This window comes from Sturnus vulgaris, unplaced genomic scaffold (genome assembly GCF_052056855.1).
Source record: "Sturnus vulgaris isolate bStuVul1 unplaced genomic scaffold, bStuVul1.hap1 Scaffold_663, whole genome shotgun sequence".
Taxonomy (NCBI): domain Eukaryota; kingdom Metazoa; phylum Chordata; class Aves; order Passeriformes; family Sturnidae; genus Sturnus; species Sturnus vulgaris.
The window spans coordinates 25,777-43,110 of record NW_028276613.1 but is presented as its reverse complement, the minus strand read 5'-3'; the positions used below and the strand labels follow the sequence as shown (position 1 = coordinate 43,110).

The following is a 17,334-nucleotide window of genomic DNA, read 5'->3' as shown; positions in this document are numbered from 1 at the left end:
AATTCTGAAAATGGTTTTTTGAGAAAAATTATCCATAACTAGAAAACAATCAAACCAAATAAATAGAACCCCTAGGATATAATAACAGCCCATATACTACAACACTCCAATTCTAATATTAATAAGAAAACAGAAATTAGCTACACAGCATTACCTCAAACAAACACTACATACTGGCAAGAATCAAAGCCACCACAAAATAATTCAAAAACTACCCTATGCCTTATGCTACAGCCTAGAACGCCATCGGCAAACCTTATCAAGGTATCCTTTAAAAACAACGCCCCACCAAAAACAAAAACAACACAAAACGCCATTCAAGAACTCCCTTATCAACACCTGAATGAGAAAACATGGCATTAGATAAATAGACCATAGCCCTTATCATACACCATCTACAAACAAAATAAAGCTATACCATACATCCTCGAAAACCACCTTCAAAGCACGACATTAGAAAAAAAACTTTCCAGAATTAAAAGCTGTATCTAACAAAAGCCGTCTGATAAAATTAACAACCAAGCCCCCACCATCAGAGCTGCCCCTACTAAACTCCCCATCGTACATATGAAAAATCAGTTTTAAAAACCTACTTCAATTCATTCTGCCTCAAATACAAAGCCATCCAGAAAGTTACCTTCACTCAAAAACAAAAGCGCACGTAGTAAATAACATTAAAAAATAAAACAGCACACTACACACCACAAGCATAAAATATTGAATTAAAACCAAAAATACCCCTATTCATTAAAGAGCCCAGCCGCAAGCTATATTTAACTATAACTTCGTGCAAACGTACACATATCATTAAAATAGATTTCTTTCAGAATACAGCTGATGATCTAAAATAGTAAAATGTCCGAGAACGATATTATAATAGGATATCCTCGATCATCCTCCCGCAAATTCTCTCCACTGTATTGTCCGACACACACCAGAAAAAAAATCCAGTTTTTACTTTTTTCAGCTAACTTCTCATTTATTAGCTGAGAGGAATGTTGAATTTGTCTTTACAAATGAGCTGTGGATCAGCCTGTAGATAAGGCTAGCACTGAGAGATAAAAGAAACAATGGGATGGATTCCACTGATTGATGAATGGAAAGAGATAGTTGCCTTTACAAACAAACTGCAGGGCTGCTGATAAATGAAATTGGATATCGAAAGATGAAAGAAGCAACGGGGGGAAACTATGAATTCTAGAAGAATTAAAAATTAAAAGGGAGGGTTATACATTAGAGGGGAATTTCAGGTATCAGGCGTTCCGGGAAGTCTGTGCCTCTCAAGTACCTCAGCCAATGGGAAAAGAGAGAGGGAAATGCGGCCGGGAAAATAGGATAAAAAGGAGGCTGCGTCCTCCAAAAATTTGAGAGATCCCAGGGGAATGTCCCATGGCCTCTCCCTTTATTCGAATAAAGCAAAAAGGACTCCTCCGTTTCCTTTTTGGACATAAACCGCTGGTGTTTGTGGATTAATTTTCCTGACATTTAGCAACATATTGTTTAAAAAAAAAAAAAAAAAAAAAAAAAAAAAAGTGATCCAGAAGAGGGCAACATTGACAGCCATTCCAAGACAGGATGAACAAATGCTTTCACATTGACAGAGGATGCTGCGATGTTCTGAGAACAGAAGATAGAATAAAATAAAGGAAGGTGATGTTACAAGACAGAAAAGGGTAAAATAAAAGGAGTACCTGAGACTGGGGGGCGGGGGGGAAGAAAATGGGGAAATATTAATTGCTACACACTAGGTACAAATGCTTTTTACAAGTAATTGATGAGAAGCAAGCTAAAAGCGTCTTACTGCTGCTAGTGATATCATGCTCCAAGCTCTGCTAATAATTCCTATTTCTAGCAATAGTTAAATTGAACTCACTACATTCCAACTATTTTTCTGCTTGTTTAGATGGCAGATCCGTTTGGAACACACCTTCGTATAGCAAATTCTATGCCCAGGTAGGGACTTCTCAGTTCTTCCATAAAACATTTTCTTCTGCATTATGGCAAGCCTTTGTTTTAGCTTGACAGCTTTCTTGAAACTTAAATTTACGCATGTATCCAAAGACATTTGCAATTCCAGAAATTGGTAGGCACATCATATGGAAAGTAAATAACATTCTCGAGAGGGAGTTGCTTTGTTACTGAGGGGATGAAAAGCAAGGCTAGAGCTAGTAGAACTACCCAAGAAATTGGACTTAACGCAGCTTTTACAAGGCTCAAAGTAGCCATACCGAGATGTTTGAGCTAAAAGCCCCAGTTACCAGACTTACAGGCCTAATAGTTATCACCACACCACATTCCCTGGTTGCAGTATTTTTAACAGCAGTGCAGAACGCTACTGAAAATTATTTTTAGGTTGAATTGTTCTCTCCCCTCACTGCCTGTGTAGCTGTTAGAGGCTTCCAGGAGGCTGGGGAAGCAGACTGCTGGTTTCACTTCCAGACACGTCACTTCCATGGTCTGCTGGAGGGCACTTTGAAGCCCGTGTCCTTTTCTTGCTCTATTGTATCTGACAACTTTCCTCCCCCACGTCTGTTTTTTAGCGGTGTCCTGGTTTTGGGCAAATTTGGGGGAAAACCTCCAGAAGGAGCCCCCAGACAGCAAACCCCACGACTCCTCCCCCCCCTACCCCACCGGGTTCGGGAAGAATTTCCTCGGAGAAGAGTGGGAGAAAAAACCTGTTTATTTAACAAGCAAGACACTCCCCAGCACAGGGAAAAAAGACAACACCAGCTGACAAAAAAACTCTTTCACCGTTCTGAAGGGATGACAAACTCAGTCTCTCTGGCGAGTGGTCGCTCAGTTATCAGTCTCTGGCGCTGGGGATGACTGCTGCAGGTGACAAAGTGTAGCCTCCCGGTGTTTCTTGGGGTTCCCAGGTCCCCGTCCGTTCAGATGGTATCCAGGAGAGGGAGGGGACGGGGTGGAAGAGAAAACAGTCCAGGGAAAAAGTTGGACTGCCTAGCTGAACTAACTAATAAGCAGAAAGCAAGGGCAAAGCGAAGGAAAGAAAAAGGCAGAAGCGAGCAAGCAGGCAAGCAAGCAGGCAAGCAAGCAAGCAAGCAAGCAAGCAAGCAAGCCGAGCTAAAACCTCTCCTAAACATAGACCATGGGGGAGGTGAGCCGGCTGATAACAAGACAAAACAAAGCTTCACTCTCAGACTCAGTCCTGGAAGCACAGGACATAATACCAAACATAATCAGGACACACGATTGGAGATAGAAACACCATAACATCACCCTAGGACATTCCACCCCTTATCTCCATATCGTGAACATACTAAACAGCATGTAAAAACTTCAGCAAGTAGAAATTTCCATCTTTCACTTATTCGGACACATTTTCTTCCATCTCACTTGCTCAGACCTTTGACACTTACATATTTCCTTCTGTCTCATGCTGCCTCACCCCACAATCAGATCTCCCTGAGGCACACATCGTGTTGTTCCATCTCTCTGCATTACCCACCATGTACAACCTGGTCCTTGAGCAAAGACAATTCCACGAATGGGTTTGTCTGTACTCGGGGCAGAATTGATCCAAACTGCCTTCCCTAACAAACCTCTGATATGTGCCACTGGGACTTTGTCTCCATCTACTATATTCAGGGACTCAGACTGGGCAGGGCCCGCTCGGTTGGTGGAACCCCGGGTGTTAACTAACCAAGTGGCCTTTGCTAAATGCTGCTCCCAGTTTTTGAATGATCCCCCACCCAATGCTCTCAAGGTGGTTTTTAACAGTCCATTGTACCTTTCCACCTTCCCTGCAGCTGGTGCATGGTAGGGGATATGGTACACCCACTCAATGCCATGTTCCCTAGCCCAAGTGTTGATAAGGCTATTCTTGAAATGAGTCCCATTGTCTGACTCAATCCTCTCAGGGGTGCCATGCCTCCAAAGGACCTGCTTTTCCAGGCCCAGGATGGTGTTACGGGCTGTAGCGTGAGACACAGGGTAGGTCTCCAACCATCCAGTGGTGGCTTCCACCATGGTCAGTACATAGCGCTTGCCCTGGCGGGTTTGAGGCAGTGTGATGTAGTCAATCTGCCAGGCCTCTCCATACTTGTACTTGGACCACCGCCCCCCATACCAGAGGGGCTTCACCCGCTTGGCTTGCTTGATGGCAGCGCACGTCTCACAGTCATGGATAACTTGAGAAATACTGTCCATGGTTAGATCCACCCCTCGGTCTCGTGCCCACTTATATGTGGCATCTCTGCCCTGATGACCTGAGGCATCATGGGCCCATCGAGCCAGGAACAACTCTCCCTTGTGTTCCCAATCAAGGTCTATCTTCGACACCCCTATCTTTGCAGCCTGATCTACCTGCTGATTGTTTTCCTGCTCTTCATTAGCCCTACTTCTGGGAACATGGGCATCTACATGGCGAACCTTCACAGGTAATTTCTCTAACCGGGTAGCGATATCTTTCCACTTCTCGTGCTGGTAGCAACAGCCATTGGTTGAGGCTTACTATATTAAACACCAGAAAGATGGTCTCTTTAACACTCAGGGGGAACTGAACATTCTCTAATAAGGATGTAACAAATTCAGAGGAGAAGAAGGAGAACAAAGGCTGAAAAGCCTCATCCCCTGCTTCTCCTCTAACAAACTGAGTGCACAACCACAACCAAGAACCATACATTCCTGGGACAGATTCCAGCACCTTTATAAATCTCCTGCAGGCCATTAAAACCAAGCCCAGCCCGATGGATATTTTGGTCAATGCCCCTCTGCTACAGAAACTACGCATTAGGGACAATACCGGAGCTATTTCTGGATAAGCAAATAAACCCAGGGACCACAAAGGTATTAAGACTTCAAAAAACCCTAGGGACCAAAATCCCATGCAGGCCTCCACCCCAAAAGACATGAATTCCAACAACATAGCCAATAACTGCTCTATACCAACACAAAAGAATTTGAACCAAATTATTATTATTAGAACAGGGTTTTTTTCCCACTTTCTCGAGCCTCGAGTTGGGCGCCAATTTATTTGTCCTGGTTTTGGGCAAATTTGGGGGAAAACCTCCAGAAGGAGCCCCCAGACAGCAAACCCCACGACTCCTCCCCCCCCTACCCCACCGGGTTCGGGAAGAATTTCCTCGGAGAAGAGTGGGAGAAAAAACCTGTTTATTTAACAAGCAAGACACTCCCCAGCACAGGGAAAAAAGACAACACCAGCTGACAAAAAAACTCTTTCACCGTTCTGAAGGGATGACAAACTCAGTCTCTCTGGCGAGTGGTCGCTCAGTTATCAGTCTCTGGCGCTGGGGATGACTGCTGCAGGTGACAAAGTGTAGCCTCCCGGTGTTTCTTGGGGTTCCCAGGTCCCCGTCCGTTCAGATGGTATCCAGGAGAGGGAGGGGACGGGGTGGAAGAGAAAACAGTCCAGGGAAAAAGTTGGACTGCCTAGCTGAACTAACTAATAAGCAGAAAGCAAGGGCAAAGCGAAGGAAAGAAAAAGGCAGAAGCGAGCAAGCAGGCAAGCAAGCAGGCAAGCAAGCAAGCAAGCAAGCAAGCAAGCAAGCCGAGCTAAAACCTCTCCTAAACATAGACCATGGGGGAGGTGAGCCGGCTGATAACAAGACAAAACAAAGCTTCACTCTCAGAGTCAGTCCTGGAAGCACAGGACATAATACCAAACATAATCAGGACACACGATTGGAGATAGAAACACCATAACATCACCCTAGGACAAGCGGGCAGCATTTTTGGAGGGCCAGTCAAAGACCTCAGGCTCCGAGAGAATTCGTCTGCTTTGCTCTGTTTATGTGTGCAACAGATGGGAGCAGCAACTAAGTCAAGTAGTAACTTCTGAGCTGCCCAGTTATCAGTAAAACAAAATATTCTTTTGTGACTCTCGCCAGACGAACATATCATCCTATCCGAGTCACACACTGCCCCTCTGGCATTTTCCAGTCAGACAAAGAATTCCTGGCCCCTTCCTTGCATGAACCTCAGCTCTCCACCTTGTTCCAGAAAGAGTTCTAGATCCAAGGCCCAGTGAGCCAGCTACCCTTTGCTGCCCTGAGCAGTATGGAAACAGCCAAGCCCCAGCCCTGCAGCCCTGCCTAACTCGCCTTTGCCTCCCAAACCTGAACCTTTTCCTTGGCTGTGGCATCCTCACTCATGCAATCCTGAAGACAAAAATCTGATTTGGCAGGTGAGGCCGTTTCTAACGCAAAAGCTTCACCAAGGTTTCTCTTCCAACTTCAGCCTTAAACAGTCCTGTCCTCCTCAGACAGCCCCCACCTCCAGCCTTTAGCTGTAAATACTGACTGGTTTATAGCTAATGCTTGCCACCCCTCAAAATTAAGTCTTTTGATATGCATTTACATCCCTCCCTAACCATGTCCTCATCACCCTTCCCAAACTCAGCCTCATCTCCAGGCCTAGAACCTCTCCCTAGGTGAGGGACTGTCCTCGGGTAGGAGTGCTGACAGACCTGTGCATGAGCCCAGCTGCAGAGCCCGTGCTAATCCCAGCCCAGCTCTAGCCTTTAAACCCACTGGGGCTTTGGTACTGGAGGCCCAGTTACAGTAACCCCTGTGGCCGTTCCGCTTCCAGGCCATCTGGGAGTTGTGATCCCCCACCCTACACCACTTTGGTGAGAAATGCATTCCTTTCTTACAAGAAAGTTTTCATTTTATGTCTAAATTCAAGCATTCAGAGAAAACGTGTAGCAATTATATCAAGACAGACATGACAGGCACCAACATTAGTCTTTCATTACACACTTTTCATGCCTTCTCTCCACAGATTTCTTTGAGGCAACTCTGACTCCTTTTCTCACAGGCAGCTCCACACAGCCCCGACTCCTCCTCTCCTCTGTACGACTGGCTAAACCCCAGCCTGTCCCTTCCCCAGCCACCTGAGCCTGTCTGTCCCACACACAGCATCCTCTCACCTTGTCCATCCCTTGCACGGCCACGTGTCCCTTCCTCCTCGCAGCACAGCCAGCAGGCTCCAGCCCACACTGCAGCAGGCTCTGCACCTCCAGCTGGAGCTGTGCTTAGTGAAACTGGCAGCCAGCTGACCCACGCTTTTATAACAACCAGCCTCACTGGGCAGGCAAGGCTGTTTCCACTCCTTGCTAATCAGTACAGCTGTAACTCGTTGGCAACTAGTGCCTTCTGCACTATCCTTACAAACTATTCTCCTACAGAAATGGACCGGAATTCCGCGGGGATTTTCCGGGGATTCCGGGGGGATTTTCCGGGGATTCCGGGAGGATTTTGTCGGGAATTCCGGGGGGATTTTGTCGGGGATTCCGGGGGGAATTTCTGGGGGATTCCGGGGGGATTTTATCGGGGATTCCTGGGGGATATTCCCGGGGATTCCGGGGGGATTTTATCGGGGATTCTGGGCATATTTTCTCGCGGATTCCGGGGGGATTTTCTCAGGGATTCCGGGGAGATTTTATCGGGGATTCCGGGGGGATTTTTCCCGGGAAATGCGGGGGGCTTTTTCCCCGCGATTCCAGGGGGATTTTCCAGGGGATTCCAGGGGGATTTTATCGGGGATACCTGGGGGATTTTCCAGGGGATTCCTGGGGGATTTTCCCGGGGATTCCGGGGGGATTTTCACGGGGATTCCGGGGGGATTTTCACTGGGATTCCGGGGCGATTTTCTCAGGGAATTCCGGGGGATTTTCTCGGGAATTCCGGGGGATTTTCTCGGGAATTCCGGGAGGATTTTCCCGAGTATTCCGGGGGGATTTTCCCGAGTATTCCGGGGGGATTTTTTCGGGGAGTCCGGGGGGATTTTCCCGGGGATTCCGAGGGGATATTCCCGGGGAATTCCGGGGGGATTTTCTCCGGGATTCCGGGGGGATTTTCCAGGGGTTTCAGCGAGGAATTTCCCGGGGAATTCCCGGTGGATTTTCCAGGGGATTCCGGGTGGATTTTCTCGGGGATTCCGGGGGGATTTTCCCGAGTATTCCGGGGGGAATTTTTCGGGGAGTCCGGAGGGATTTTCCCGGGGTATCCGGGGTGATTTTACGAGGAATTCCGGGGGGATTTTCCCGAGTGTTCCGGGGGGATTTCCTCGGGGATTACGGGATGATTTTCTCGGGCAATTCCGGGGGATGTTCTCGGGTATTCGGGGGCCATTATCTCGGTGATTCCGGGGAGATTTTCTCGGGGATTCCGAGATTATTTTCCCGGGGAATTCATGGGGATTTTCCCGGGGATTCCGGGGGGATATTCGCGGGGATTCCGGGGGATTTTCTCGGAGATTCCGGGGGGATTTTCATGGGGATTCCGGGGTATTTTCTCCTGGATTCCGGGGAATTTTCCGTGGATTCCTGGGGGATTTTGCCGAGTATTTCGGGAGAATTTTCTCGGGGATTCCGGGGTGATTTTCCCGGGAAATTCCGGGGGATTTTCTCGGGGATTCCGGGGGATTTTTTCGGGGAGTCCGGAGGGATTTTCCCGGGGATTCCGGGGGGATTTTACGAGGAATTCCGGGGGGGTTTTCTCGGCGATACCGGGGGGATATTCTCGGGGATTCCGGGATGATTTTCCCGGGGAATTCCAGGGGATTATTCCAGCGATTCCGGGGGGATTTTCTCGGCGATTGCGGGGGGATTTTCTCGGGGATTCCGGGGGGATTATCCCGGGGAATTCTAGGGGATTTTCTCGGGGATTCCGGGGGGATTTTCCCGGGGAATTCCGGGGGGATTTTCTCGGGGAGTCCGGGGAGATTTGCCCGGGGATTCCGAGGGATTTTCAGGGGAATCCGGGGGGATTTTCTCGGGGATTCAGGGGGGATTTTCCAGGGGATTCCGGGGGGAATTTCTCGCGTATTCCCGGGGCATTTTCCTGGAGATTCCAGGGGGATTTTATCGGGGATTCCGGGGGGATTATCCAGGGGATTCCGGGGGGTTTTTCCAGGGGATTCCGGGCATATTTTCCCGAGTATTACGGGCGAATTTTCTCGGGGATTCCGGGGAGATTTTCTTGGGGATTCCGGGGGGGCTTTCACAGGGATTTCTGGGGGATTTTCGCGTGGATTCCGGGGGGATTTTCTCGCGGATTCCGGGGGAAATTTCTCGGGGAGTCCGGGGGGATTTTCTAGGGGAATTCCGGGGGATTTTCTCGGGGATTCTGGGGGGATTTTCCCGGCGATTCCGGGTTGATTTTCCCGGGGACTCCGGGGGATTTTCTCGGGGATTTCTGGAGGATTTTCCCGGGGATTCCGGGCGGATTTTCTCGTGGATTCCGGGAGGATTTTCTCTTGGATTCCGGGAGGATTTTCCCGGGGAATTCCGAGGGATTTTCAGGGGAATCCGGGGGGATTTTCTCGGGGATTCCGGGGGGATTTTCTCGGGGATTCAGGGGGGATTTTCCACGGGATTCCGGGGGGATTTTCTCGGGGATTCCGGGAAGATTTTCTCACGTATTCCCGGGGCATTTTCCTGGAGATTCCAGGGGGATTTTATCGGGGATTCCGGGGGGATTATCCAGGGGATTCCGGGGGGATTATCCAGGGGATTCCGGGGGGATATTGCAGAGTATTCCGGGGGGATTTTCTGGGGGATTCCGGGGGGATTTTCCCGGGGATTCCTAGGGGATTTTCCAGGGGATTCCGGGGTGATTATCCCGGGGATTTTCCTGGGGGATTTTCCCGGGGATTCCGGGGGATTTTCTCGGGGATTCCGGGTTGATTTTCCCGGGGAATTCCGAGGGATTTTCTCGGGGATTCCGGGGGAATCTTCCAGGGGATTCGGGGCGGATTTTCTCGGGGATTCCGGGGAGATTATCCCGGGGATTTCGGGGAGATTTTCTGGGGGATTCCTGGGGGATTTTCTCGGGGATAGCGGACGGATTATCACGGGGATTCCGGGATGAGTTTCTCGGGGAATTCAGGGGGATTTTCCAGGGGATTCCGGGGGGATTTTCCCGGGGAATTCCGGGGGATTTTCTCGGGGATTCCGGGGGGATTTTCCCGGGGATTCCCGGGGATTTTCTCTCGGATTTTTTCCCCAATTTTTCAAGCATTTTTTCCCGCAATTTTCCTGGATTTTTCCCAAATTTTCCCCATTTCTCACTGATTATTTTCCCCATTTCTCAATGATTTTTGCCCCAATTTATCAAAGATTTTTTTTCCCCATTTCTCACTGATGTTTTTCCCCATTTTCCCCCCATTTCTCACTGATTTTTATCCCCCATTTTTCAATGATTTTTCCCCATTTCTCTCTGATTTTTGCCCCATTTCACCATGATGTTTTCCCCATTTCTCACTGATTTTTCCGTTGATTTTTCATGGATTTTTCCACCCATTTTTCGTGGATTTTTTCCCCATTTTTCCCCATTTCTCACTGATTTTTTCCCCCATTTATCACTCCTTTTTCCCCATTTTTCCCCATTTCTCACTGATTTTTTCCGCCATTTTTCATTGATTTTTTCCGCCATTTTTCATGGATGTTTCCCCCAATTTTCATGGATATTTCCTGATTTTCCCCCCCATTTCTCACTGATATTTGCCCCCATTTCTCTCTGAATTATTCCCCCCATTTTTCATGCATTTTCCCGCCCATTAATCACTGATTTTTTCCCCATTTCTCACCGACTTTTCCCCCCATTTCTCACTGATTTTTATCCCCCACTTCTGACTGATTTTTCCCAATTTTTCGTTGATCTTTTTCCCCATTCCTCACCGATTTTTCCCCCATTTCTCTCTGATTTTTCCATCATTTTTCATGGTTTCCCCCCCCCATTTCTCACTGATTTTACCCCCTTTCTCACTGATTTTATTAATGTTTGTATTTCTATTTCTATTTCTATTTATTATTATTGTTTTGCATGTTTATGTTTATGTTTATGTTTATGTTTATGTTTATGTTTATGTTTATGTTTATGTTTATGTTTATGTTTATGTTTCTATCTATGCAGGTTAACGTTTGTGCATGTTTATGTCTATGTTTATATTTATGCATATTTATTTTTATGCCGGCGAACGCGGGCAGGCGTTTTATGTAAACGCCTATCCGCCGGGGTCCTAGAGAGGCCGCCATCTTGAGCGTGTCGGGACTCTCAAAATGGCGCCTCGGGCGGCACTCCGGCTGACCTGCCAAAAATGGCGGCAGAAAGGGCGGGAAAAAATCAGGACCCCGGTGTGTAGGCATAAGATGCCTGATTACATCGCCGACGCCGATCCGCTCGCCGCCAATTTTCCCGGATGTTTCAGAGCGTGCCGACAACGGCCGCGCGGTCCGCGGTGCCGCGGGCGTGAGGGCGCCGGCGGGCGCGGGCAGGCGTTTTATGTAAACGCCTATCCGCCGGGGTCCTAGAGAGGCCGCCATCTTGAGTGTGTCCGCACTCTCAAAATGGCGGCTCGGGCGGCACCCCGGCTGACCTGCCAAAAATGGCGGCAGAAAGGGCGGGAAAAAATCAGGACCCCGGTGTGTAGGCATAAGATGCCTGATTACATCGCCGACGCCGATCCGCTCGCCGCCAATTTTCCCGGACGTGTCAGAGCGTGCCGACAACGGCCGCGCGGTCCGCGGTGCCGCGGGCGTGAGGGCGCCGGCGAGCGCGGACAGGCGTTTTATGTAAACGCCTATCCGCCGGGGTCCTAGAGAGGCCGCCATCTTGAGCGCTGCCGCACGGCTGGGTCCCGGCCCGCGGGCCCTTCCGCCATCCTGAGAGGGGCACGGTGCAGTACCCGCCTGTGTCCACACGGCGGCAGCACTGCCGCCCAACTCAGCCCGGCACTGCCGCCCTGTCAGGGACAGCCAGAGTAGGGAGAGAGTTCCAAGCACCAGAGTCCCCACCCGTCATAAAATCCTCTCAATGAACGCCCCAAAAAAACCCCGACCCAAACTAAAAATGCCCTGCCTCTGACCAAATGAAAAAAAAAACCTTTTATATATAGAAATAATCTATTTTTTAATATTTAATTTCTAGTCATAATCTAGACATATTGCATATATTCAATTTAATTGCTATTCTATTTATCATATATACAATATTATTTTATTATTCATTATATACATAGATTTATATTACTAATGGTATTTCTATTTTATCTATATCCATCTATATTTGGAGGTTCATAGTTTTTAATATTATTTCTTTAAAAGCTCTGCCTCTAACCAAATAGAAACAAAAAACTCGATTATTTTAAATTATATTTGAATATATTTTTCTATTTAGTTTTCATATTTATATCTGTAGATTTATATGTCTATATTGTGTATTCTATATTTATATACTATTTAATGTAGTTTTTACTAGTATATTAATATACTAGATGCTATTTACATTCTATTATAACATACTATTTAATATAACATATTAAAATCGATAAATTATTTCTATTACATACTACATACATGTATTTTATATTTATATTTATTTCTATAGATTTATACTTACATATATATATGCATATATAGTTATAATAATTTTATGTCAGTATCTATTTTTGCATATTTGTATATTTTTGCCTATATTATTTTCAAAAAACCCTCCTCTAACCAAATAAAAACCAATAAAACATTCCTTTTAAAGTCTGAATATTTATATATTTCTATTTTCATAACAGAATATAATGTAATGTAATATATTTATATATTGGTTTCTTATATTTGCTTCTATACTTTTATTCTTTATCTTTTCTATTTACAGTATCTATAAAAAAACCCTACCTCTATCCAAACACAAGCCAATAAAACATTCCTTTTAGACTATATTTAGCTATTTTTTAAGGTTCTGTTTTTCATGCATTCTACACCCACCCCTCCCTCTCAATGTTCTGGCACCCACCATGACCCCCCGCCATGCCCGACTCACCTGCTCCTCCAGCGCAGCCCGGCTCCCTCTCCCAGGGACCTTGGGGTGCCCCAAACCACGTCGGAGCCCCCCTCAGCCTTTTTTCCTCACCCCAAAGAAGGCACAGAACGACTCCTTTAATGAAGTTGTTTTAACAATTGTAAGGCTAGAGCTTTTGGTATCCACTGCTTGCCATCCCTTGTAAACCAATTTTTTTCTTCTTTCTTCTGCAGCTTAATAAACCTCTTTTTTTCCCCATAGTTTTCCAAATGCATGTATTACCGCATATGCATATTTAGAATCAGTAAATATATTTAATGTCTTGTCCTGCTATAATTCACAGGCTCTCACAAGCGTGTGCAGCTCTGCTGTCTGAGCTGACCAGGTGGCTGGTAACCTCCCCCCTTCCTTTAATTGCTTTCCATTCACGATAGAGTATCCTGTAAATCATGAAGAATGGGGGGGAAAATCAGTGAGAAATGGGGAAAAAAATCCCTGAAGAATGGGGGGAAAAATCAGTGAGAAATGGGGAAAAGTGGGGAAAAAATCCGTTAGAAATGGGTGGGGAAATTCCATGAAAAATGGCGAAAGAAATCAGTGAGAAATGGGGAAAAATGGGTAAAAAATCAGTGCGAAATGGGGGGGGGGGAAATCAATGAGAAATCGGGGAAAAACATAAGTAAGAAACGGGGGGGAAAAGTCCATGAAAAATGGGGAAAAATCAGTGGGAAATGGGGATAAATCTGGAAAAAATCCATGAAAAATGGGGGAAAATATCAGTGAGAAATGGGGGAAAATGGGGAAAAAGTCAGTGAGAAATGGGGAAAAATCAGTGAAAAACGGGGGGGAAACTCCATGAAGAATGGGGAAAAAAATCAGTGAGAAATGGGGAAAAAAATCCCTGAAAAATGGGGGAAAATATCAGTGAGAAATGGGAAAAAATGGGGAAAAAAATCATTGATAAATCGGGGGAAAAATCAGTGTGAAAGGGGGGGAAAAATCGGGATCGGGGACGTGGACCGGGACTGGGATCGGGGACCGGGACGGGGAAATGGGACAGGGACCGGGATCGCGGACGGGGACCTGGGACAGGGACCGGAACCGGGATCGGGGACGGGGACTGGAGACAGGGACCGGGACCGGGATTGGGGACTGGGACCAGGACCGTGATCGGGTTCCGGGACGGGGAACTGGGACTGGGACCAGGATCGGGGACCGGAACCGGGGACTGGGACCGGGACCAGGACTGGGGACGGGGACTGGGGACAGTGACCGGGACTGCAATCGGCACCGCCCCCCGAACCGCTCCCGGAACCGCTCCCCGGGCTACCCCGGCACGGCGACCGGGAACGCCCCCGGCACCGCCCCGGCACCGCCCCCGGTGCCGCCCCCGGCACTGCCCCGGCACCGCCCCGGGTAGCGCCCCCGGCACCGCCCCCGGGGCGGGCCGCCGAACGCACGCGATGACGCGCGGGGGGCGGGACGGCGCGGGGCGGTGACGCGCTTCATGCCAGGAGCAGGGCCGGGTGCGACGAAGACGGGAGCGGGCCGACCCGATACCGCGCGGGGCCGCGGGCCCGGCGGAGCCCGGCCCGCTGGGTAGGGGCCGCCAATGGCACCGGGGCTTCTGCTTCGGCTTCTGTCCGTGTCGGCGGGGAGGCCCCAGCCAGCGGTGCCCCTCTCCCTCGGCGACACGGGCGTGGAACTCGGCATCGGGCGCTGCATCGCCGCGGACAGCAGGGGGCGCACGGGTACCGATACTGCCATGGGGCCCGGTGCTGCTCTCCTGCTCCGCCGCCAGGCGGCGCTGCGCTGCCGTCCTGCCGCGCCTCCGGGCACGCTCGGTTTCCTCGGGACCCCGGGCCCCGCCTGTCCCGCCGCTGCGGAGGCGGGGGATGCTTTATGGGACTGCCCGAGCTGGCAGTGCCGGGTCTGGGGCGTTGGGGCGCGCCTTGGGGGGCTGCGGGTGCGCTCGTTTCCTCTTCTGCATGGCCTTCTGTGTGAGCATCTCTCGTTGCGACTGCTCTTGGAGAGTCAAACCCCTCCTCCTAAGTGGTCTCAGGAGCCTGGCAGGGTGAGTTTTGTTTCACAGGGGAAAGGGCCACTGGTCGTGTCCAGAGACCTGTGCACCCAGCCAGGTTTCTGCCTGATAAAATTCCAAATGGATGAGGATTTCTCCCAGCCCCAAGCTGCCCCCACCTGTAACCCTGGCTGCCTTTGGGGTGCCCAAAGCCTCCTCTGTGCAGATCTCAGGAACCTGGGAGGGGTGAACAATGTTGCACAGGGAAAAACCCCACCGATTTTATCTCCGGGCCTGGGGCCAGGAGCAGGCATTTGCGTGCTATAATTCCAGAAGGAGCACGGTGTCTCCCAGACCCAAGCCGCATCCAGCTGTGACCCAGCTGCTCTTGGAGTGCCAAAAGCCTCCTCGTAGCTGATCTCAGGAACCCTGGAAGGGTGAGTTTGGTTTCACAGGGAAAAGGCCTCCGTTTGTGTCCAGAGATCAAATAAGGGACTCTGCTTTTCCTCTAGTTCTCCTTCCTGTTTTCACCTGGGCTACAAGGATGGGCATGGCCTGTATTTCTCATATCAAAGTGATGTTACTAAATTTGTCCAGAAGTTCTGATTGTTATTTTTATTAGTAGTAGTAATTTTCTGATAGAAAACACTCTCATTTTGCCTTTCCCACGTTGTTTCCAGGTGCTGCCCAGGATGGACATCTGTGGTCTCAGACAGTGATTCCCGAGGAGCAAGGAAAGCCTTTTCCTCACCTGCACAGTTCAGGTGGATGGGACAGAATTGGTGTGGCCTGACAAGGCAGGAAAAGCTGTCTGTGTTCTGGAGTGCCTTGAAAGCTTTCTCCGTCAGGTTTGGAAGGGGTTTCTCTTTGGGATTTCTTGTGATGCAGCACCACGGGTATCCCTTTGTGCCAAGTCCAGTGCTAAAGGATTGAAGAACTGACAAGTGGGGTCTGGGATGAAAATGCCTCTAATAAAATTAAGCAAAGAATACAATAAGAGAAATGAGCATCCTTTTAATGTCTGAAATAGTTAGGAATAAAAATGCTGGAAAAGGGCACTCTGAATTGGTGTCACTTGTCATGGATAAAACCCCAGAGTGAGGAATCAGAGCAGAAGTTGAGAGCTGGAATCCTTCTGCAGTCGACTTAATTTTCTTTTCCTCCTCTCTTTCAGGACAGGAAGAATCACGACTCTCCTGCCATCTTTGCCAAGAGCTGTGGTGTTTGATCAGCCAAAGCCCAGAGGCTTCAGCACCAGAGGTCTGAGCCTGGAGGGCTCCTGGTGCTGCCCGTGCTGCGGGCTATGTCAGAGGATGCAGGGTTCCTCTTTGCCTCCCTGCTGGGATTAACTGCCATGGGAATGTGGGATCTGGGTGAAACTCCAGCTCTCCTGGTGTTCAGGGGAGCAAGGTCTGAGGGACTCCTCTCTGGGGATGTGCGGTGAAGGACTGAATAGTGTGGAAGGAGAGTATTTATAAACTGTATCACTGTTTCTCCCAAAATTGGGGTGGAGCGGTGATGGGGGTGGTTGGGTTTGGTCTGGGCCTGTTATTCTTTGTGCAATTTTTAAATTCTCTTGTATGATTTACTGTCCGGTATCTTTCTAACAAAAGCTGACATAAATTTAGATTAAGGATTAGAACTTGGCTCCATTCATTGCAAACATTTGACAAGGCTGGAGGACTGGGGTGGTGACTGCTCTCAGGAAAGGTTACTTATTAATACTGTGTCAGATTTCCCGCAGTGACTGTCAGGCCTGCATGGCTGTGAGTTCGTGCTCTTCTCACTGGGGAAATAAGTTCAGCAAAATTAGAAATGTTAGAAAAATCCAGCCAAAAATTCCACCTCTGTACCCCCTAAGTTTTCCCAGTTTTTCCCAGCTAGGAGCTGCACAGAAGTCAGGCAGGGGAAGTGACAACAGGGAACAGCTGAAAAATTCAAAGGCACAAAGAGGAAAGGGGAAAGGTTTCAGAAAACAATTCTATGGTCTAAGAATAATTTCTGATTCCCTACTGAGAAGAACACGAACTCACAGCCATTCAGGCCTGACAGTCCCCTGCAGTGAGAGCTCAGCACACATCCACAGAGGCAAGTCCAGCATCTTAAATGAAAAAATAAAAATAAAAACCAGAAGAAAAAGGTGATTTCTTTTGCTTCAGAGTTATTTCAAGTTCTTAAAGCCCAAGCAACATTTGCTCTTGATTTTGGTTGGGTGAATCATGAGCAGTGGGCACGGGTCATGCCATTCATTGAGCAGAAAACCCGGGGTCATTTAGAGGGGACACAAGAACTGTTTGTGTAGCGACCTCGGGCTGCAGAGGGGCAGGAGAAAGGCCAAGGGAGCTCCCCGGGGCCACCAGGGCCTGTGGGGAACAGAATGAACGCTTGGATGACCAGTGGAGGTGAGGAGTGGATCTGAGTTCATCTACAGGGAAATAAGGAGGGGATACTCTGGAATGAAAAGCTGAGGTGATGAGTTCACCCACCTGGGCACCAGTTGTGTTTGCACAAAGTGGGAACAGAGGTGAAGGTCAATCC

The 17,334-nt window shown here is 48.7% G+C and overlaps 1 long non-coding RNA gene across 1 annotated transcript; it reads left to right on the top strand.

Moving 5' to 3' along the window:
* The first annotated feature begins 15,476 nt into the window (after window positions 1-15,476).
* LOC148217558 (uncharacterized) lies at window positions 15,477-16,940 on the top strand. Its single transcript, XR_015800994.1, has 2 exons — window positions 15,477-15,644; window positions 15,971-16,940. It is a non-coding gene; the product is annotated as an uncharacterized LOC148217558 (long non-coding RNA).
* Window positions 16,941-17,334: the final 394 nt, after the last annotated feature.